Genomic DNA, 25,384 nt, shown 5'->3' with positions numbered 1-25,384 from the left:
GAAAATGGTTTTTTGACGTCCTGAAAACAACAAATCGACTGTGAAAATTCCGTAGCTGTAATTATTTTAACAAAAATGATACAGCCATATTAGTAATTGGCCTTATCTAAACCTACATTAGTCCGTAACTTGCCTCTAAGCTGTCAAGCGTGTTGCATGACATGGTGTTGAATTCAGCTTGAAAATGTTACTTTAGAATTATTTAAAAGGAAAAACAGTTAGTAATATAACAAATTTGTATATGTATCTTTATATATAATATATAGGTATATATATATTACGTTTTATTAAATTTTATCATTATTTTACGCGTTTTGTGCTTTGTTTTACCACTTTTTACGTTACTAGTTATTGGCATGCTATGTAGGTAGTTACAACATGTGTGTGCTATTATTTATATTATATTATAATTAGCTTATTTGATGGCACCATAAAGGTTGATTTGTTTTTTATTAACTATATAATGTTTGTGGACGTATTAAATAGGTTAAATTTATAATTGTATATATTATCATGTTTCTTTAATATTTACACATGCTGTCTTTTTTACTTTCTTGTTATATTAGTTGTTATTTGTAGTTAAGATATTTTTATATATTTGTATATATTATGTATTATGGCGCATTGGCCAATCGCTGTAATGCCGTAACACTCTTATTCTAAATAAACAAATAAATTAACCGTTAGATACGGGATATTAAATATTGAGTTTTTTTAGCTTTTTTCATTTTGTAAAAAGTCACTTACGGGATATTAATATTAGGCCATCAATAATCGATAGCCGTTTATAGTAAAATACATAACATTATGATGGATAAAATTTGTATGTTCATGTACAGCATACGTTTTCATAATTAAAGCAAATTGATTCAAATGGAAACTGGTTAACCTGATGACTTTGAAACAACCCAAATAATTTTAATCGGTTAACCGGACGAATTTTCAGTAGGTATTTATACGACCAAAAAAGAGAATTATTTGAAAATCAACAAGTTTGCAGTCCGGTATGACAAAAAATAAAATATTAGGTACCTATTAAATTTGCATTCTACCCTAAAATTCATTCATATAATCCAATTGCTAAAATCTAGTATAGTATAGTGGCCACTAATATAGCTTTTTTGGAAAAAAAAATGTAATTTCCGAAAATCCCTCCAACATGCCAAATATTTTTGACGATTTAAGCCGATTAACCGATTAGTTATTCTTGTAAAAACGTTAACCGGGTAGTAGTTTTCCACGGTTAATTTTATACTCAATTCATAATATTATGTAAATTAAAATCAATTTTGGATAGCTGATCCATCCTACGTGAGTACGGACTGGTGCAAACAGATGCAACCAGTAAGCTTCCATCTCCGCGTAATCTCAGAGGACGTGCTAGATAAATCGACTGGTGTAATCTCCAAGAGCTTTAATAAAACTAAATTATGGTTTAGAAGACAGTTTACTGTGACCTATTAAGAATCGGCTAATCAATATGAATTTAATAAATTATTGCTGTCTTACCGATAGGTATTTAACCTAGAAAGTAAAACGTTGATCTAAAATACTCATATTGATATTATAAATTCTCACTCTTACAACATCTATGCAAATTACTTCATGTCTTGTGTTTGATATAAAATATCGAAATTCTTTCATAAATATATAATATGGTGACCATGGCCCCCACAAGAGGGAGGCTAACAGGGCTCTACCATTGGGGCTCAGGATCAGGAGGACCCGGTGTGGCGGGTCGACCAGATAATTGAGTTAAACACACATCAAAAATGTCCTCTAATCTTAAAAAGTCACCTGCGGCACTATTTTACTGCGAGAGAATTAACATTTAAAAATGTGTGAATGCAATTTTTGATAATTTTATGTTAAAACACGACGACTTTACTATTTAAATGAATGTATTAAAAATACAAAAAATCGTTAAAAATACACCGAATACTTACCCTTAATTTTACCATTTTTAAAATGCTACTGTTTAAAGTCACACTGCCTTTAATATAAGCGATAGGTAGGGGGGCCGCCACAGATCCTGACAGTGACTGTATAGAATTATCATCTAATAAAAATATATTATTGTTTTTATTATACAACTGATAACTTTACTGATATATTTACGATCACACGGTTGAAAAATTACGACATACAGCTGCGACTGGCTCATATTTTAAGGTGAAAGTAGTAAAGATCATAAATACCTCTGAACTGAAGCCATCGGAATGGAAAACTATTCTGGTCGAATTGCAATAATAATGTGACCATCAAAAAGTTTTACATAAGTAGATAGTTCAATATTATTAGGTAAGACATAATTGAGTTATACAGCGTATATTTTTGATATCAGTAGGGGTTGAAATCTCGTGTCTGAAAAGAAATTACAAGTCATTCTGTCAATATTGTGTTTGATCCAAAGTAAAGACCAACTGAGTGAAAAATAGCTAACAATCATTTTTTGTAAAAAGATAATAACGTCTCTGGTCTAGCAGAACACACTAACTGGAGAATACTAGTTTTGAGAAATTTGACTTTGAAGTTGTTAAAATGTTTGAAATGGTCTATTATGTGAGTTTATTAAGTAATCGTAAAAAGGATGTCTTTAAAATATAGACCATTTATTTATTAAGAAGGTTTCCAGAAGGTAAAGTTTGAAATAAGAAACATTTTGGTATAACTAACTCAATATGTTATTTTTTTCGAATTAGTGTCTTCTGTCAGAATAGTGACGACAATATACCTAACGTCAGTTCTGTGCAGGCCAGCTTCGTTTAGGAGCGAAAATTGTAATTTAGTTATTTACCTACTTATTTAAGTTCCCTCCACCCTAATTGGCAAATATTCCAAATCTCCAGCGAGGTCAGTTCTCCGGTCAGACCCGCTTTCATCCGCAAGCCAGGAGTAGAACCAAACAATATTATTCTTGAGATTACGAGTAAGCCGACGTTGACCGATGTAGCGGGACTAAGTAGGAAACACTATGCAAACTCAGCGATACATTATCCCCCCCGCTTCCAATCTCTTATCTCTATATTGATACAATTTAGCCATCGTCTGTTTCTCGGTTATATTAATATATTCGATGTCATCTATATTTACGGTGACCATATTGTATTCCAAAAATATGGATAATAATGGAGAATCATAAAGACAGAAAAAAAATATAACGTTACTTTCACGGTTACCTTTTACCATTACGTCGTTATAGAATTGGTTTGACGAATATCCGTTTTTGTCGAAAACGACCTTTTAATGCAGAATGATTTTTTGTATCTAAAAAGACCAGAATCATCCTTTTCTTTAAATTACTTTGTAATGAAAACAGCATTCATATGCTGTAAAAACAACAATTTAAATATCTTATACCATGTATTTAAATATAGGATAATCAAATTTGTTTTTAGTCTCCTGAACATTTGACATTTGGTCTATTCGACAAACCAATCCTACAGCGACGACTAGGCAAAGAGCCACGCATGCTAACTCCCAACCAACGTACGTTTGGAACGTTTAGAAATAATAACGGTAAGTAACAAAATACAACACGGGACTTCACATAAAAAGAATTATGGTTTTTACTGGGATCAAAAAACATTGGCGGTCTGATTTTACATAATTACATTCGGTCCCTTAGGATCAAAAAAACATATTATTGAGTGCTTAATCTTGCTAGCAGCCAACTGCAAAAAAGACCAAAAATGAGATTTTGATGGCATTTTGTTATAAAGCATGTTTTCTATGCTTACACAAAATTTTAAACTCCTAAATCTTTAAATAAATGCGTTTTAATTCATCACACAAAACACCTAACTGCAGGTTCCAAATTTCCAATATCGTAAATGGAACAACTCCGCTCTTTATATATATATATTTTTTTTATATATAAAAGGGAAGCTAAAATAGTGTATTAATTTATAATGTAGTTTATTTGTAAAAAGAAAAATTACAAGTGTATTTTTGGAATTGTGAAATTCCGCCCGATAGCTAAATTATGAAGTTTTTTCGCCTTCCTGAACAATTTGCTCAAACATTGACAAATAGAGACTTGTTGAAATAGAGAGACTTGTTGAAAATTTCGATAAATACAATATAGTTAAATACGTATCTCCTGAAAACACTTTCTTATAAGGTAATATCAGTGGAATGTATGTTGACTTGTGTTTGATATCTCCTGTAAAGTCGATAAAAATGAGATACGGTTCCTTAGTTCTAAAGGGTCGTATTATAATTAGAAAATACATTGCTACTTTTCTTTATTTATTATAACTAGCCTATCGGTACATTTCTATGAAATTTATGTGAATTTTTTTATTGACGATAATATCACGTGAAAAATATGAAGTTTTAAAAACCAATTGAGTTTTTTTGTCTAATTAATATCCAATAATAATAATATACATCTCTTACTGACACATTCATTATTATGTTGGTCACAGAATTTATCATAATTTCATTAAAGTTATTTAGAGATTTATTTTTTAGCTGGCGTTTCTTGAAAAAACATATAATATTGGTTTCAATACATTTAATTATACTTTATATAAATGTGTGTTTATACTGTTTCAATTTACGGGGCCTAGTTACATAAAAGTTTTACAAACGGGTGAATAATAAAAGTCTACGATATTACACATTTCATTGGATACGTTATTAGTATTATATACTGTATGTTGTCCCTACAATAAAATATATTATATTAATATTTACTTTGTTAGATCTAAAAAAATTATTCTAAATAACAAAAAAATATTTTTCTATTCGGTTCTAATTCGGTATAGTGTTGTAAAATAAAATTATTCAAAAGATTTATACATCACATATTATATTCCGAGTATTTATGTTGTAAACCACCTTTTTTTGAAACATAGCTTTATTTCACTCTATTATAAACCCCGTGCATGCACACTAATACTTTTTATTTCAATGTGGGTTCAACTTTTAACGAGTCTGGTCGTCTGTATTGTTTATTATTGAAAATATTCGCTAAATCTGAAAAACATAAACCAAATCAACATGCCTTTCATCCGAGGGCTTCGGGTTCGACCCCGGCAATGTTGCAATATATTTGTTGATTTTCGCAATACCCAGACTTTTTGTGTTTATTTCATTCCATTAGTATGTAGAAAAAGAATTTGCCACAGAAAACGCATGTTTTTTCTAAATAATTAAAAAAAGTAATTTGTCTATAAAATATACAATTATTTCAAACGATTTTAGGTAGGTATCATAGCAAAGTTGTACATTTATTAATAATGTAATTTTAAGCAAAAAATGCATAACACGGAATTTCTATACTTATATATTAGAAAATATATAAATATATAAAAATAATACCTATATAATAAACTATATATAAAATAACCTAAATAATAAAAGTTTTTCTTAATTGGTTTTGGAAGAAAAAAAATTATAAATAGTAATGAACGAATGGTTACCGTTTCTATACTGCGTGTGCAAAAGCTCGGAACGCTTTATTTGTATTGCTGGAGTGAGAAGTGTATTATTGATTTTCATAGAAATTATTTACTCCACCCAATCACGCTCCAGCCTCACCATATAGGATATGCACAAGGTCGCGCCACTAATCTTTGCCAAGCTACAAGTACCGCACTTTTCGCCACGTCAACCAGGCAGCATGTTTACTCCTAATATATCGTTGGTGTTTTGTAAAAAGGGCGAATTAACCAAAATGCTATTTTACAGGAGGGTTTTTAACTATTGACATTTATTTTTTTATGACCTGTGGAGGATTATAAATATCTAACAAGTATTATAAAGCCTAGAAAGAGTACGGTCATTATAATAGGCATTGTTATATAATATCGTTGGTGTTTTGTAAAAAGGGCAAATCAACCATTTTGGCGAAATCGAGATTTTAATGAAAATGCAATATGTACGCCACTAGCTTTGTTGTGTAAAAACGGCGAATTTGTATCTCTACAGGAAAGTACTTAAAAACGATAATCGACTATAATGAAATTAATTAAAATTACGAAATAAAAAGCGAATGTGACATATTAGGCCTTTTAAAATATAATATAATTATACCTATTATAATGACAGTATTCTTTCTAATCTTTATTATAAACTTGTTAGATATTTATAATCATCTACAGGTAAAAAACAAATAAATGTCAAAAGTTAAAAATCCTCCTCCTGTAAAATATTTTTTTTTTTACAGGATTTAGGATAATTTAGGTTAATTCGCCCTTTTTACAAAACACCGACGATATTTTAAAAGGCCCAATATTATGTCACATTCGCTTTTTATTCGTAATTTAAATTAATTTAATTTTAGTCGATTATTGTTTTTAAGTACTTTTCTGTGGAGATACAAATTCGCCGTTTTTACACAACAAAGCTAGTGGGGCACATATTGTATTTTCATTAACATCTCGATTTCGCCAAATGGTTGATTCGCTCTCTTCACAAAACACCGACGATATCATCAATGCTGATAGACCACGATAATAGAATCCTACACAATATGGCTACATTCTCTGGCTATATCAGGACTGAGTGCATGATCCATATATGTATATATTATGTCACTAAGGACTGAATCATCTGCTTACGACTTTATTTATTATAGGTTTACTGATACAGTACCTACTTCGGATCGTGGAATCTGCGAAAGTATCACTCCGTCTCGTGAAAAAAATAATATTGTTTACCAGTTCATAAATTTTTAATAAAATTCAGTTATTTTTTAAAAGTTAAAGACCCAAACTATTCGAATTTTAAAAAAATATTTATAATGTCTCGTAAGTGCGGTTGTTGCTTGTGGCACCGATAATTTTTTTACGCCACAACACAGTCCCAACTAGGTAGGTACTTATATAATAAAACAATCTGACATTTTTTTAAACATAATATATACTTACACAATTATATAAATATGGTAAATATGTTTTTATATTTTTCAATAATTATCGAATGCTCCGATTCGTAAAATTTTCTACTTTGAGCACTGGGTATATGAGTATGCCCATTATATACCTTCGTTTACGATGCTAGTCAAAATGTATATAAAAAAATATTCTTCGCTTCCAATCGGAGTATATTGGAATTAGGGAATCCAATCCCGAGCCAAAATTCTGATCCCGGGATTTCGGGATTACAATTTGACAATCCCGGGATCCCGGGACTGGTCCTGGGATTGGCATTTTTTCCATTGTTAATATAACATTTTTATATTTACAAATAACATTGATAAAATCGGTCATAAATAAATCAAGTATAATTTATACTATTTAAGACATTTACTGTTAATATTGTATACGTTCAATCTTGGAAATACACAAGTGTAATGGAGTAAATAATATTGTAATATAAATAATAATGTGAATTTAATAGGAGATTGCTGTTTCTGATAGTAAAGACTTAAAGAATGGATTAGCGAGATTTAAAATAGTAAAGCAAAGAATCATGGCGTACTTAAGACCTTTCCGCTTCATAAATCTAATTAGTCAGCCAAATATGAAACTGCCGTTAAACGTATGATATTATGGTGGAATTACTTTGTTAAAAGTGCGAAGCATTGTTTTTTCCAATCTTTCCATTTTTAGTAATTTATGTGAAAAAATAAAATGAATCGGCAACCTACACAATATGGGTATAAATCAAACTCAGTTTATTTCTAATGTAGTTATTTTTTATTAAAATTATTTTTTCTGTCGCTTTTATTTTATTTTCTAAAAAAAATGATAAAAAATCAATCCTGAAATCCCGGGATTATGTTTATCAATCCCGGGATTCATAGGTATCGAAAATAGCTCGGGATCCCGGGATCCCGGGATTGGAATCCCTAATTGGAATACTTAAATACTTTTTACGAGGATTAAAATAATTTGAATCTGGATTGCCTATAATTATCGAAGCCGACGGAATACGGTGTCCCGAAAGACCTACGAGATGCTGGGATGACATGGGATGATGGAAGAAGACTGGCGAGTGACAATGATTATTGGAGGCACCTGCTCAAAAAATAAAAATAGTTATTGGCCATTCTCCCAACCCATTGGGTTGTTGACAATAATATCATGTGTCTAGACTAAATCCAGTGTGGCATTCCAGATGTACGCAAATGTTACATTAGTGGAACTTAGAAGAGTCCCCACTTTGCAAGTATGGTACAATTAAGACTACGGAGCACACAGTGGAGTCATGTAGCATGCATACGTGAACAAAAACGAAGCATAAATGCGAGTGAGAAAGTATTCGGTACCCTTATAATCTCTGCGACACGCGTTAGAGTAAGATAAAAGGTTTACAGATGTGGGAGATGGTTTGCTACGGTGTAGCCACCAAATCTTACCTTACTGCTTAATTAAGCGTCGATAACCGTGTTGCTAAAATTGCTATTTTTTGTGTTAAACATAAATTCAGTGGTAAATATTTTTAGTTAATTAAGTAGAAAAGATGGTTCTGTGTTGGTTGTATTAAAATATGGTAGCCGTACTGATAAGCAAGAATATGGTATTACGCGTCATAGGTTAGTTGATACATGTTCATGATAATTTATTTGTATATTATTATATATTTTAATATCAAGTGACCGTGTTTCTTTAAAATAACTTAAATTATGGATATTTTTACCTATTGGTTGCATTTTGACCGCTTAAAAATACTATATAACGTAAAAAAATATATATATTTTAATTCTGAGCGTCTAGTGCGAGCACTTTGAGCGAGCACTAGCGAAATAGTCTATGGTTTTGAACATTTGAATACGAATGCGTTCGCTCGCCCACAAACCAAACGGACGGCACGCAACTTCATTGGCGTTGGGTGGCGTCTAGGTGTATCTATAGTCTAAGCATGCATACCTTCATCGGAAAATACATAACTCAGCCAGTGCTCGAAATGGAAACTTTTGTGAACCGGAACGCTCAGTAATTTTTCGAAAATATCAAGACATTTATCTAGTTTTATGTTTATTGTATAAAATATGTGTGTTTGATTTAACGTTATACCTATGGCCTAACTAACTCAGACTGATATTTTTTTTTCATGAGATAGAGTTTAACAAACTGAAACTGGGCTCCGGTGCGCTCTCGTCAATTACGACCCCTGAGCCCAGTCATACATCAGAATACATCGGAGTCTGTTATGTGGTTTGATGCCTTGACAGTTCCACCGTAACGTATGACTAGTTTTTTATTGTTTGTGATTTTATTGCTGTGATTTTATTTTCAAAGGTTTTTTTTTATGTTTTCTTTTACTAGCGCCAAATATAATATATTATATTTTCATAGTGCCTATCAAACAGAGATAAAAATTATATTATTTTCTGGAAATTGAAAAAGTCTAAATAATAATTATTTTAATTCGATAAAATTAATCTAGCAATATTTTTTTCGTCTTTAAATATAATATAATATATTATATAAAAGCGTGTCATATAATATATTTTCACTATAATAATAATTATTAATATAAATGAATAATTTTATATTTTTAACACGATTTTTCGGTATATTAGTTGCTTACTTACTTACTCCTTATTTATTGCGAAATACGTTTTTCTGTAAAAAAAAAAAAGTGATGACGAACTATCGTCACGGCGCGGCGACGGGAGGGAGTATTTTTTGCAAGGGGGGTGTATTTGGGGTAAAACTCGTGCATTGTCAGTGAAACGCCATACATACGAAGAACTTTCAATGTTATCCCACTCTACACATAATTAATTACCCAGCCTGTGAAATAAACACTTAGAGTCCGATGCATGAAATATCACAAGTTCTTGTAATCTATTTACGAATGGTGAAAATAAATTATAAACAAACTCACTAGCATCACCGACATATTAGTTTTGAAAGTGTATACAAAATTAAAGGTGGTGGACGCCCTCATTACTCTGAATGTGACAGCCATGGGTTGGGGTGTAGATTCTGAACAATTACGATGTCTAAAAACGGAGTAATCGTACGTTTAACGGTCCACATGAGCCACGTAGGTCAAAATGGAGATTTTATGGTATTTTCAGAGCATAAGCTTGGACATTCCTTAAACGTTGTAGGTAATCTATAATAATAATTATTATAGTTATTATTATAAAACAATCATTATTCGTAAGATATTTTATAACATTTGAATGGTCAAAGACATAGCGTATAATCAGTATCTTTAGAATTATCTTCAAATGTGTTAATCGTGTCCATTTTTTGAATAATAAAATGCCTAATTCTTGTCAAATTTGGGATCACAGAGATTATCAATATAATTTTTTATCGTAAATATTTCACTATAATAATGTCAACATAAATTTTACAAATGGTTTTATAAATGCGTTTAAAAATTAATAAATCTGAAAAATCTTTACCGCTTCACATGGATATACTGAAATATGACTTTATTCTAAAACATTAGATCGAGAGGTTTTAAAGAATACTATTTTTATCTAATAAAAATACTTTATGCAGTCATCAAATGTTCTAAATAAATATAAAGGATAATAAGGCTTCAAAATTATATAAATATATTATCCACAACGTTTAAGGAATGTCCAAGCTTATGCTCTGAAACTAGCATAAAAGCTCCATTTTGAGCTACGTGGCGCATGTGGACCCTTAAGAAAGACGTACATCATGGATTATGTAGAATCCATATTCTAGATAAAATGCCTGAATTTTTTATTGAAATTAAGGTTCACTTAAAGATATAGGTATACATACGGAATATTTCATAATTATGGATTCACATCTAGGATAGAGGTCTTAATATTTATATTTCTAAAGTTACAGGTTGTTCTGCCATTCAAATAATTCGTTCGAGAGAATCAATTATGCAGACTAAGCCAATACAAGAGGTGGCCAGCGCAGAAAGATTAATTCAAGATATTATGACCCGCAGCCGCCTCTTGGTTCGGCCGCTCATGCATATCCAGTGAATTAGTTTCATGGTGAAACTATAACGGGGTGTAAATCTTGAGTGTGGCCAAATTTGGGATAAAGTTAAAAAGGTAATACTTACTACAATACTTTATGGATTTTAAGTTCAAATTTAAGCCAAGTAAAATGAGACACGAATTCAATGTTTATAATATGAGTACACTCGGCGCTCTTTGTGTTTCTTGGTCTTACCGTCATAAAGTAATTAACTGAATTCGGCTTCAAACCCATGGTCTACGGCGGCAGACTTTCATGTTATATCTCATTTGTGCGTATGTCGCATTCATTCATTGTATTTAAAGATACGGTGCTTTGGGCAGTCAAAATATTATTGATACGTATACGGATAATTCGATACTTTGGTATCGATACCGAATATTGCATTTTTTTAACGGAAATTAATCTCTCGTGAACAAGTATCATTAATTTGATACCAACTATCGACACATTTCGACCAATATTTCGATACCATACCATCGATATTTTTAACCGATTGCCTTTCTACGCTGACTCGCATTTATCTAAACTCGTCTCATCTGCAACGAGTCGAATACGTCGATGTGACGTAATCACTATTCACAAAACACACGTTATCGTATGGTTCTTTGTGCACTGCTGGAATAAAACATTTTTGTTTGAAAAAAACATCTGGCGTTGCTTGCAATAAATCTCATGCATTTCGGGCCGAGTCGAAGCCGGCAGTGCTACGGTCTCGCATACGCACACGGTACGAATTGGTCATTCCTGTTCAGACGTCGAAGCTCGCGCGGTCGTGCCATCCCATACATATCCACTTGTCGAAAGGGTACTGTCTGTTGCTACGATTGTCGCTAGGCGCCTATGTGCGAGGTCTTCATATGCAACATCGGTGAGACTTTACCAGAGGGTTTGATTTATGGCTGTGCGCCAGACAAGTCAAGTTTAGATATGCGAAATGACTACAAATCATGCTCGCTTTTCACTCTCTTGAATCTCATAGGTCACTTCTACTCTTCAGACATTTTTCCTGCCATCACGAGGTATGGTTTCCAACCCTGTCAATCCACAAAGGGGTGGCAGATGGGGCCCGGCGTGGCGGATCGATCAGCCAAGTGAGATAAGCACACATCACAAAATTGCACTCACAGTAAAAAAAAAATCACCTGCGGTGCTATTTCACTTCAAGCATACTAGCATTTAAAAATATGTGGTTGCGCTATGGAATTTTTGATTATTGTTTGTCGATATTCAACATGTCCATAATTGTGCCTAATAATATGAAAATGGGTATATTAAAAATACAAAAAATCGCCAAAAATACCCTTGATTTTACCTCGAACACCATTTGTAATACGCAACTATAGATCGTCACACTCTCTTTAACCTTACCGACAGTTAGGTGGGCCCGCCAAGGATCCTAGCCTGGGGTCCAGCTTGGGTCACAACCGTTTCCTCGACGTGTCAATCTTATCAGGCACCATTCATTAGCCAGCGATGCAAGCTAGCCATTGCGCTCCACAAAGACAATAGATATTTTCAGTGATGTGCTGCATATTATTTTATAGTTTACCATTGTTTATGTTGTTTTTTCCCCTTCTCTCTTGTGAAGGTAATTTTTAATATACAAGTATGTATTCTTATTTTACTTTCTTTGATTAGAAACAGCCTTTTTTAAATTTATATTTCATGTTGTGAACGTCCTTAATTTTGACCAGCGTTGCCAACTTAGCACTTGTCTTGATAGATCTAGTATTTTTTTATAGGCACCTAGCTTTCAAAAAATGAATCTAGCTTATGGCGTTATTATTCCCTCAAAATCTAGCGTTTTTTTTTCTACCGAATAGTTTGTTTTCATGCCCCGCTTGGCATGTTTATGTCAACGACGGTTGACAACATTGATTTTGACGTGTAATGCCGGGTCCACACTGGCAACATGTCGCACGACAACCTCGTTAAATTTTACGATAAGTATGATAATTACCGTAAAACTTCTTAAGCAATTATGATAATTATCGTAAAATTTAACGAGGTTGTCGCGCGACATGTTGCCAGTGTGGACCCGGCATTATGTCGACAATGTTTTGTTTTTTTTAATAAATAAATAAATACCAGTATCCTATACTTTTTTCGATATGGAGGCCCTAAGCATGCCTTCCGAAAGCAGAGACAGTTACGCTCCTTTCACATAATTTGCATTTGGTCGTACGGCTAAAGATCGAACGGCGACATTCTTTTTTGTGGCGCGAAGTAGTGAATATCCCTTTACACATTACACACGGCGATGGCTAAAAACCGAAACGGCGCCGTTTAGCAGCTGTACATCGCCACTGCAATGCACGGTGGCCGGACATGACTCAGAAGTGTAGATGACCTAATCCACGGTTTCATAATATTATTATTAGACGGTCACAGCACAACACTCAACCACAAACTGAGCACGTGACGGAAAAAAGCCGTGTATAAACCGTATAGTCAGAAAAGAGAGCCGATTCGGATTTTGACCGTTCGATTTTCTGCGGTACGGCGAAAACCGTATAATGTGAAAGGAGGGTTAGTCCTAAAATATTAGACAGGCAATGGTGCCGAGAGCAAATCCGTGAGTTAGTGCATCGGCTATTGGCTGACGTTGATTAACGACGCTCGCGTTTCACAATCAGAGATCACGCCACTCCCCGCTCCCCGCCCGGCCTCGCAGCCCGCGCCTACTGCCGACTGCTGCCTACTTGTCGACGAGTCCATTAACTTCCATTTCCTTTCGGCGAAGATGTTCACCGGACGCCTCGCAAATGCTTTCCAGCTCGCACGAACGCCTCCCGAGGCAGACCAAGCTGCCCTGACCCCTTTACTTCCATTCTTTCCTACACGCGTAGATAGGTACGTACCTAGATAATTTATTATGCCCATCATCAGGCTTGTTGCGCAAACAGCTTCTAGACGAAGACAATTTGTAACAAAATCAAATAAAACTAACGTAAGTAAAGCCTAAAAGACAAATTTTAATCCGCGAAGCCATGTATCGACATAAAAATAAAATATATTATTACTAAATAAATTCCAAAAAGTCAAACTTATATTTTAAACCACTAATAAAAACATTCAAATATTGTATTTCATTCACTATAATTTTATGTTTCTTACGAGATTGTTTTAACCCAAAATAGTAATTGTAATCTTTCGCTCAATATATAATATTGGATTCACGCTCTAGATCCCAACAAAGATTAAAAAAAAGCATATTACAAAAAACCGATACGGACTTCAAATCCGTGATCAATGACTTTAGAAGCGGATATTATGTCACTCGTCCACGATATGCGCCTCAGTCAGGAATTGTATAATCTATTCAAAAACTAACATTTTAATTATCATATTATTGTGTTTCCCAATTGTTACAAGATACTCTTATAGTAATTATTATTACTCACTAGTTCGAAACAGTTTTTAAAGAAGGTCGATTTTTTGGGCTCCGTATATGTTGATGTACGGCGTTATTGTGAAGAGGATTTAAAAGATTTTTTGGTACAATTCGGTTATGAGGAATACAGCGGAAAATACATTTTGAAAATACCCGATATATTGTATTATTTATTAGTTTGGGTTAGTTTACGTTAGGTTAGGTTAGGTTTGGTTAGGTTAACCTTACAAATAATCCAGTATATCGGATATTTTCAAAATGTGTTTTCCACTGTATTCCTCATAACCGAACTGTACCGATTTTTTCTGTTGTATGGAAACTGGATACTACCAATGGCTTTATTAATATTGATTTCCTCTTAGATACTATGTTTACATAGGTAATTTGATTTAAAAGCTAGTAAAGATATTTATTTGCCTATGCATTTTTTTCTGACGGATACGTTGAGTAAATAAGAATTCTGCCATTTTTTCTGGTATGTCTTTGATAAATTATGTAAGAAATCAAGAGTAAAATAGTTTGTTATTTTCTCAAGATGTAGAACTAACATTGCTATCGGAGGATCGGTAATTGGAATGGGCGATATGTTAATTAATTGTAATTAGATATTTTGTTGTTGGTACTTATGTACTTATATAATTATCGACGCCCTTTGTAGCATAATTATAAGGTACCTATTGGCTTCTCATCCGGGGGCTCTCGGTTTAATTACCGGTGTTAGGGTACGATACATTACATATGTGATTTTGTTTAAGATTGGTTATTTATGTCATTCTTTTACCGATAATGATACTACTACGCTACTGTAGCTGAACCTCATAGTCTACTGTAGAGTTAAAAAACAGTTTGAATATACTAATTATTTTCATCATCAACATCATCAGGGGCGCAACAACCCGGTGTGGGTCCTGGCATCTTCCAACAGCTCCCTCCACCTGTCCCTATCCAGTGTGGCCGCTTTCCAATTCGGTGCCCCCAGAATACGGCAGTCACTGGCAGCGCCATCCAACCAGCGAATCTTTGGCCTGCCTCTTCTTTTACGCCCTATTGGATTGCTGGACATCACTCTCTTTGCCGGTTCATTGTCATTAATACGGTGCACAATATGACCTAGCCATCACAGTCTCCCAATCTTAATTGATTGAACTACGCTGCTATCTTCGTACAGCCCGTAGATCTCAGCATTATATCTTCACCTCCAATTGGTGCCGTCCCTGATCGGTCCATATATACGGCGGAGAATTTTTCTTTTAAATATGTTCAAGGCTTATATCCAGGTTAATATCCAGGTTTCCGATGCGTATGTGAGCACTGGCTTTACAAGTGTCTTGTAAAGAGTGCTTTTAGTTCGGCGAGATAGTATGAATTGTTTTCATCACATTGTGAAAATATTTGTATGTATTGTAAGTGGTACCGTACCTGCTTAGGGAATGGGACGACTGGCCTCCGGACAATTGGACACCGCACTGTCGTATTATACACGTGTAGACGAGGTATTTTAATCAGTTTCTATCAACTACTTAGTAGTTTGAATTTATTTTACTCTTAACATAATGTATTCTTTATCGCGGATTGAGAATTACTATGCCTAAGGCTTTATATAAAATAAAAATAAATCTTTTTTCGTTGGAACTTAAACATATGCACGATTAAATCATTGTTTACGTCTGCATATTTACATTATCATCATTTATTAAATCATAATACAATCATTGAAATATAAATAATAATATTGAATATCTTTTTTTAATGTACCTATAAGTACCTAACGTCTATTTATTTTCGAATTCCGTGGCGTCCAGTTTTCCGGTGCCAAATCGTCCTAGACCCGCCTGCTTATGAACTCCTGTATCTCTCGAATTCTAAAAGTTTTGGTCATGTTGTTTTTAAATAAGTATTTATACCCTGTAGACCACGTAGGTTGAGTGAGTGTCCAGCATATATTGCTCGTAATCACCCATTTTAAGAAACCTCTCTGAGTAGCGGCCAAGATCCACATCGGATTGTAGAACCAATGAAAACAAAACATGTTGGTATCATCTTGTAAACGTACACTGTTTTACTTTGTAATATGATTCGTGTCTAGATTTGAATATTTTAAATCAAAGAATAATTTTTATTTTCAGGTTTTTTTGTACAAATATCTAATTCATTTTCCATGCAAGAATTATTGTAAACGTTGTACAGACAACACCCTCTTTCCTGGGGATGATTTTCTTGAGAAAACTTCGAATATTGTCGATCCTTATAGAGATATCCCTGGGATTTTGTTAAGTGCCTGTCAATCATTGAATGGGGGACAAACTCAAATTTCCACGAGAAACTGGTAGATGTACCTACCAACTCTTAAGCATAATCAACACGTGGATAGATTTTTAACGTTGAATTAAAATTAATATAATTAATATTATGATTATGTATATTATCATAATAAAATATTTGTACACAATATATCATGAATTTTGCCGAAATCAGCTATTGTATAATTAATGTTCATATTGAATATAAGAAAATTAGAGATCGTATAGTATACGATTATCTCTTTCCGATAAGAAAGCTAACGATAAACTATGCCAGGGTTAGGGATTGCAATACCCAATGAATATATCAATACCGGTATTTCGGTATTTATTATTGAATACCGATATTAATACCAGTATTCGTCAAAACATATTATAGAAAAAATAAGTACCTATCAATAAATATAACAATTAAAATCTATTAAAAACACTGTGTTGTAGCAACCTATCTACATTTATTATGTTGACCTTTATGAATATGTAAGATCATAATAGCTTAGAACTGCTCATTTGTATACATACTACAAGTACAGGTACAGGAAAATCTCTCTGAATCAACGTTTGTTGCATGTACTCAACGTTGAATCAATATTTATAGAATAATTGGAAATATTTGCCATAACTTTTTTATTTTTTTAAATATGTTAATTCATCGCAACACTTCTATATATTTGAAAGATTTTGATTTAATATTATTTAACTTTTGTTGGTTTCAGTCAATATATTTGCATTTTAGTAGTATAAAACTTATACAAAATTAAATTGAATATACAATATATTAGTAATGAAAAAATATCATTAAATTCATTATCAAAAAAATAAAAACGTGTATGTTTTCTTAATATCGAAAATACCAGTATATTGGATTTTTGAAACCGGTATTTCGGTATCGATAAATAATTGAATACCGGTTTTGAAATACCGGTACTGCAATCCCTAGCCACGGTGAAATGTTTTACGTACAATTTACATATTTGTAACCAATCATCTTACATTTTTCACAAAATATACTTTTAACATAGCAATACTTATCACCTTTTGTATAACCAAGCATTTTTTTGTTATAAACATTAATTATATTACAACGGTAATGAATGCTTTTTGAAAGTAAGTAACCGCATAAAAAGTGCTAGGATAGTTATATTTACGACGACTTTTCCTCTTTAGTATTTTACTGATACAGTTTACAGAACATAAACATATTATTATATTTTATTATTGTATAATAGATATTTCATTAATAAAATAAAAACATTAAAGACTAAAATAAAACACAATTTCATATTATATGTAATATAACATACACTATTCGATATTTCCGGTAATCTCAAAAGCACACCGTCAATTATTGATTGAATTCGTTGACTCCAGACCATTACATTTCTTAGTTCTTAACCGGATAAGATAGTTTTGCTTCCAAGCTCTGTCAACTTAACCTAATACACGTGTTCCCAACCCACAAGTCGCGGCCACTTTGTTCGGTGCTGATTATATCATCTGGGATTGTCGTCATACGTTGCTTGGAAGTAAGAGGTTTTCAAGCCAGTCCAACTCTATGTAAAACCCGTCGGCCATTACGACTTGGTTTCTACAAAGGAAAATTTTGTATATTTTTCTACTGCAAGCACGACAGTCTTTTCTTGCTGAGGCTTGCTTAGAAATCACGTACTTTCTTGTGCATGCCAATCATGGTCTTGATTACTATTGGGATAGTCTCAGCCAATGTTTCCTGTAAGACGTGCGCGTGTACGCGCGCACACCAACCAAAATGTGTCCGCACACATGTTTGCATTCCCGCACAGTCCTCACACAAAAATATTGTAAAATAAAGTTTCCTTTGCCAGATTTTAGTTTTGCTTGAATGCACGAAACCATCACAATGTACAATCCTTCGACTCATTTCTTGGAAGGCGAAGGTCAAGTGCGACTAACGCGAGCACGCAAGTGAAATTTTACGACGAGCGGGATCACTATAATATACGTCCCGTTTTATCGCGTGCCAAAGTATACGAACAGAAGATACGTATTTTAGTGTTTATCAATAACCACCTATGTGCCGGGTCCTCTACATTTCTTAGTCTTTGACATGTCTCAACTTGAAAGAAACGTTGTCAGTACAGTCCCATAGTAGTCCTTATTGTAAAAACAGTACAGGTTTAACAATATTTAGGTTAAATATGTAAAAGTGTTCGGGCCGAATAGCAGTGTTTTTTACTTAATTTTTTTACAATACAAAACTGATAATCAATTTTTGTAATATAACTTCATGTGTGTTCAGTACACGTAACAAACAATTCAAGTGATCGAATGAATCGCTTGCACAGTTACATATACATATTTATACTAATTAGTTATTATGGAAAACTTATCCCCAAAAATGTAAAAAAGGAGTGGATTTGATATTTTGGTACTGTTCGGTTAAAGCGGATACAGCGGAAAACGCATTTTAAAAATAGCCGATAAACTGGATTATTTGTTAGTTTAGGTTAGGTTAGGTTGGGTTAGGTTAGGTTAGGTTAGGTTTGCTTAGATTAACCTAACAAATAATCCAGTTTATCGGCTATTTTCAAAATGCGTTTTCCGTTGTATCCGCTTTAACCGAACAGTGCCGATATTTCAAATGCGATCATTAAGACGAAAAAAAGAAAATTATGCCCCATTCGTCAGGTGAAAGGAAACACATTTTTTATAAATGTTTATTTTGCATAACGTGTTTATATTGAACAAAAATAACCAAACATACAAATATATAGATAGAAAAACGTTTTGCAAGTTTAGTATTTAATATATTATTTTATCAACGGATACTGTTTTTCTTTATTTGCTATGTTTTTTATTTACTTCAAAAATTTCGTCTCTGTTCTGGCAGAACACACTAACTGGAGAATACTAATTTTGAGTAATTTGTTTTTGAAGTTGTTAAAATTTTTGAAATGGTCTATCATGTGAGTTTATTAGGTAATCGTAAAAAGGATGACTTTAAAATAAAGACTGTTTATTTATTAAGAAGGTTTCTAGACGGTAAAGTTTAAAATAAGGAAAATTTGGTATAACTAACTCAATATGTCATTATGTCTATGTTAGTGTCTTCTGCCAGAACAGTGACGATATTATTGTTACTGTTATTATAGTTAAATTAATAAATACCTTAAAATATAAGTTTTAATGACAAATTGTATGTGCGTGTGTTTGTGGGGGGGGGGGTGTAAATTTACCGCACCAGGTGACACCAACCCTGCTCAGATGCGTTGAAGATCCGCACACACAATATAAAAATTAGAGGTAACGTTGGTTTCAGCATAACCTCTTCAGAGGGAGCATATTCGTTACACCACCATGTAAAGACTTCTGTCTGTCAAGACTATGGATATCAATACGTGATGGATGGTGGGAAAAAAAACATGTAGATCTGACCTTGAATGGGTAGTGTTAAGCAGTGGCAAAGGATAGATGTAGGCTGTTAAGATCCGACCTAAATAGCGCACATTAAACTTTGTCCGTCTAACCGCTCTAACTTGACCGAACGTATTTGTTTTTATTGAACTAAGACTACAATGTTTTTACATTTTTTTTTAAATTCATTAAAACTCTGTTTAATTCAACCCATAGTAAACAATACGTAGTCAAAAAATTATTCCTATATCTATAAAACATCTAAATTATACCTTAAAACCATTATTATATATTTTATAGACAGAGGAATATTTTATTATCGAGTATGGTTTGGTATATAGGCATACTAACCATACCCGTCTGTAATATTATGTGTCCTTAATTTAACGAAACAAATAAGTATGACTGAAAAAGTGTGGAGTATTTTTGTCGGATCGTCCATAACATACCTAAACTATGGTTTGGTTTAAATTGTGTTAAATTGAATTTTAAAAACTAACCATTACCATCTGCAAATTGTATTCTTATTTCAATGAAGACAAATAGGTATGACTGATAAAGCTTAGTGTGCACTATTTATGTCGAATCTTAAAAGCCTACCTCCATCCCTCGCCACTTGTGTTAAGTTATGTATATTTTTAAACAGATGTGTATGTCTATTTTCTGTATACCAGTTTTACATTTTCAATTTCAACAGCAATATTTAGTAGGTAGGTAACATAATTTTTCAATATTTACATTTTGTGAGGAATTTCACTTATTATCGAATCTGTGTCTATATTGAAAAATATCTATCCGACCCCTGGACTGATGCCAATAGCATAAAAGCGTCGTAATATTTAGTTCTGAGATCCACGCCCAGCCCGTGCATTTTTAATAATATAACTTGAGTTGGTTCAATATTGCGTAATACATTGTAAACCTTAATAATATTATTAAGTATCAAAGCATAACTCTTTTCTACGAATTTTTGTAATTCTTATATGCAACATTGTATTTAAGTTTTCTGGTTTTAACGTTTAAAGTACTTAAGGTATTTTTGCTGCAGACTACTAGAATGTAAGAATGGTAATTTATTACTTCACCCAGTACTATGCAAGTTTCTCTGGAAAGAAATTGAATTGTCAGAAATTATATACCACGTTGCAACATAAGTATGAAATTTAATTTAGTGCGCAACACAACTGTTTTCACTGTGTCTGAGAAATGTTTTTTTTTTTAAAGAAATCCTCTTGAAGATGTAATTTATTCATTTTTATCCAAGAGAAACTCAACACAAAAAAGATGATCGTATAACAAAATAGGGGGGAAGGGGCAAGTTTGTGTGACGTGTTGCTCGCCGTGACCAGTGGCGTGCGGACCGCAATAAAATACAACGGCCCAACTATTATTGCCCAATTAATAAAATTATGACCGCCCTCAAAACATCGCCTGCAACATTATACACCGTATATAAAGTGGGGCGGTCGTCATCCCTAGCTATTATTTTAGTTACATTTCTGTGGAACAATTACTTGTGACTGTCTGGAATTTATGGTTAATCTGGTATGTCAGCTTAGGATCGTATATAATATGTAACATTTCAAAAGGCATTATTACCGCGAAATTTATTTGAATGTTGCTTTTTTTGAGTCTACTATTTTGTCGTACTTTGCAAAATGTTCTATACTTATATGATTATTTTATTCTAGTAATAAAAAAAACAACTTGAAAGTAGTAGTGCTATTATTAATTTATTTAAAGAATTTAGGGACTTTTTTACTTAGATATTACTAAATATAGGTATTGTAATTCACTAAAAATAATATACTTACATTGTTTATTACAAAAAATATGTAGGTCACCAACCTTTTTTCAGAATTTGTTTATTGTTGCATACTTGTTGTTTGATTGGCAATTTCAAAACTGTTTATTGATTACATTTTATATTAGATATATTTTAAGCCAACGTGGAATGTAAAAAAAGTACACAAAATCTTGGTATTGTTAAATCCCAATATGTTGCAATAAAAAGGTACGATTAAAAAAACCCATTCCATGTTAAATAATAAATTTAGTATGTTAATTAAAAAGATTTTACCCATATACAAGGGTCACATTTTCGCTTTTACTACTAAATCTTATAATAATTATTTATAAAAGACTTATATAATAATTACCTATTTTATTATTGCTGTATGTTTTTGCTCCCTATTGAAATTGAGATTTGTTTTGCGAATGAACTGGTATTGGTAACTTTGAAATAAAATATACTATTTATAAATTAATTAATATAGCATTTACGTAGTAAGTAGGAATTCATAGTAATTGTTTTGAAAAGACAGTTTTTATAATTATTCTAGAATATTTGAGTTACACAAATGTGTTTCTTTATCATAAATTATCTCAGTATAGTTCCAATTAATTTATAACTTGATTTTTTTAAAAATGAATAAAAATACGCTGCTTATAAAACAAAATAAATGTGACGTGGTAAGTACAAAAAACAAAATTTTAGTATTAATTTAATTATCATGGCCTTCCTCCAAGAAGTATCAATAACCAAAATAAAATATAATACACAATTTGGAAACCCTAAGAAATAAAATATTATAATTAAGGAATGACTACATATTGAACATATTTATCTAGACAGCCCATCAGATAAATTAAATGTTCTACTCGTATTACCAATCAGATAAAAATATCGCCCAAATTACCGCACACCACTGTCCGCGAAGACTCTTTTGTCGGGAGCTCTCAGACTATATTAAAATGCATCATCGCACCAAACGAAAGTGTTCCAATTCAAGGGAATTGCTAAATTATGTTTCATAGCCTATTTTTGCCGGCGAAGATAATTGGGCCGCGGTGTTTGGGTGGAGGGGGTGTTTGTGCTCCCGCCACTGCCCTACGTACGACTCTTTGAGCCTTGCCGGAGATGAACCGAAATGAAATAGCCATAAAAGAAAAAAAGCACTGTACTCCTAGGGTGACCATTAATATAATGATACGCCACTGCTTATGGAGAATAACTCATACATGTTTATTTAGTATGATTACTATGCCATGTGGAATGAAAATAATATGTACGTTTAGTATAAACCAAAAGGCAAAAAATTATGTGGCTCTTCTGACAGGTTACTTTTTTTTAAAAAACCATATTCGATTCTAGGAAGATATTATTATGGGCATCCACAAAAGGAAGTTTTTTTAATAGATTTTTGAAGTCTAATTGAAATTTAAAATTTAACCAATACCATCTGGAATTTGTATTCTTTGTTTAATGGAAACAATGTTTGTCTGACAAAGTTTTGTGTGCACTATTTATGTCGAATCTCCAGTGCCTACCTCCACCTTACGCCACTGGTCTGGCGAATACATAATTAAATTGTTTATAATTAATTATGGTTCCTATTTAAGGGCCCATAGTGGACTATAAAAGTGAAAAATTAAGAATTCTGGGTGTCTTCGGAAGCTAAATTTGAAAAACATTATAATGTCCTCTCTTTTCTCATGACAGAAATTATTAAAATTTTTATGATCACTATAAAATATATTAATTACATAAAAGAGTATTATTGCAGGTGTCATAAATTATTGAAGTTGACAAAAATCTCCGCGATTAAAGTATAGGTACCTACGTATTATTTTTAAATCATTTTTTGCCAATACGTACAGTCACTGCCCCACACCAAGATCTTTTTCACCCCCTACCTACCGCTAAGTTTAAGGGCAGTGTGATGCTCTATAGCAGCATAACCGCTGGGTTCCGCAAAGTAAAATGAAAGGTATTCCGCATATTTTTTGCGATTTTTTGTATTTTTAAATAATTTCACTTAAATTATTCAGTTGTCGACACATTATGAAACACTGATCACGCCCCCTTTTGTGGTAGCCAAGTATCATGTGATTCCACGTTATTAATGTTAATAATCTCTAAGTAAAATTGCAGCGCAAGCGTTGTTTTTGCGATGTTTGTTTATTTCACTTAGCTGGTCGACAAGCCACACCAGCCCCTCAAACCAGGGCCCTGTTAGCTCTACATCCTTTTTAAGGGACATACGTACAGTATACTTTTAATGATAATTATAAATAACATGGAGGGGAAATACAGGACGCCATCCAACCACATCCTCTGGGAATATCTGAGGGAGGAAATGCTCAAATCGGTCCAACTAGCTGTTGGGCCCATCGGCCCGTCCAACTTGGTTGCTACTAAGGCCAATTATCTTGCTTTTAAAAATATTGCGGCGTCTTACTGCGGGCGTGAAGATCTCTTCACATAATTTTTGCTGTCCGTATGATTAGCTTCGTTTTATTTGCTGTATGAACAACATAACTCCTGTTAAGTAACTCCCGTAAGTTCCTGGCACTTTGCATTAAAATAAACTAATTAAACTCAGTCAGAGCTCACTTTGAGCGTAGCAACCTAAGTCTTGGGCATCTTCTCCCAGGACACTCCCAGTCCAATTGTTTAAGATGCTTCCCGATAGGGTCCCGCAATACGCTCGATTAAGACCGAGTGTGGTGCGGGACGGGTTATGGGGGAGGGCGCTTAACTTCAATGTATATAAGTAGTAAATTATAGTTGGTAAGTCTTATATAGTATGGAGTTATGGGGCCGTATGTATGAGATTCCCAAATTCTTTATAAGCTATTTAACCGATTTTCCATCGAATAGCTAATAACACTCTTTGTGACGTAAGCGATCTGACGTCACGCGCCATTAAAAATGGCTGCCTCAGCTAGCTGTCACTTTCAAATGTCATTTTAATTTTGCATTCATTGCAAAAAACATTTGGTTGAGGCCCTTATTCGTTTTGTAGATTCTGTAAAACATTTGCGAACTTTAAAAACAGTTCCTAGTCGTGCTGTTTACAAAATACGTATAATTTTGATCCCTAGTCTATAATCTAGATAGTAGGTAACTGATAAAATGCCTCGCTTATTTCGCCTATTTCGCTTGCAATATTTCTCATGGAGACATAAGATGGACTTACGTAAGATTACGATAAAACATCTCCGCTAAACCACCGCAAAAATATGTATCTACTGCTGTATCTGGCATTAAAATATACAATTGTAAGCATTCTGCGTTCTTCAAAATATTACGGTACCACCTACCTACCTAGTTAATTATTGTAAGATAACTGTAATAAACAAGGCACAACTCTCAAATACACTGGAAACATCAATAGTATCATACGGTGATTGATATAAATGATAATATTATACAGAGATCATTACATATTATTGTCTTAAATCATTTGCATTTTCTGTCATTTATTCTTATTCTCTTTTGAGATCTCAATAATTGAAGTGAAGTTAGTCATAATAATATTCAGTATTGCCACCAAATGTATTCAGTGTTGCCACCAAATGGACAAGTTTACTGGCAATACAACCTTTCGTACAATAGAATAATTATA

This window comes from Rhyacophila brunnea, unplaced genomic scaffold (assembly GCF_057557595.1).
Source record: "Rhyacophila brunnea isolate RB1 unplaced genomic scaffold, BYU_Rbru_1.0 scaffold_1, whole genome shotgun sequence".
Classification (NCBI taxonomy): domain Eukaryota; kingdom Metazoa; phylum Arthropoda; class Insecta; order Trichoptera; family Rhyacophilidae; genus Rhyacophila; species Rhyacophila brunnea.
This window is presented reverse-complemented; position numbering follows the sequence as displayed.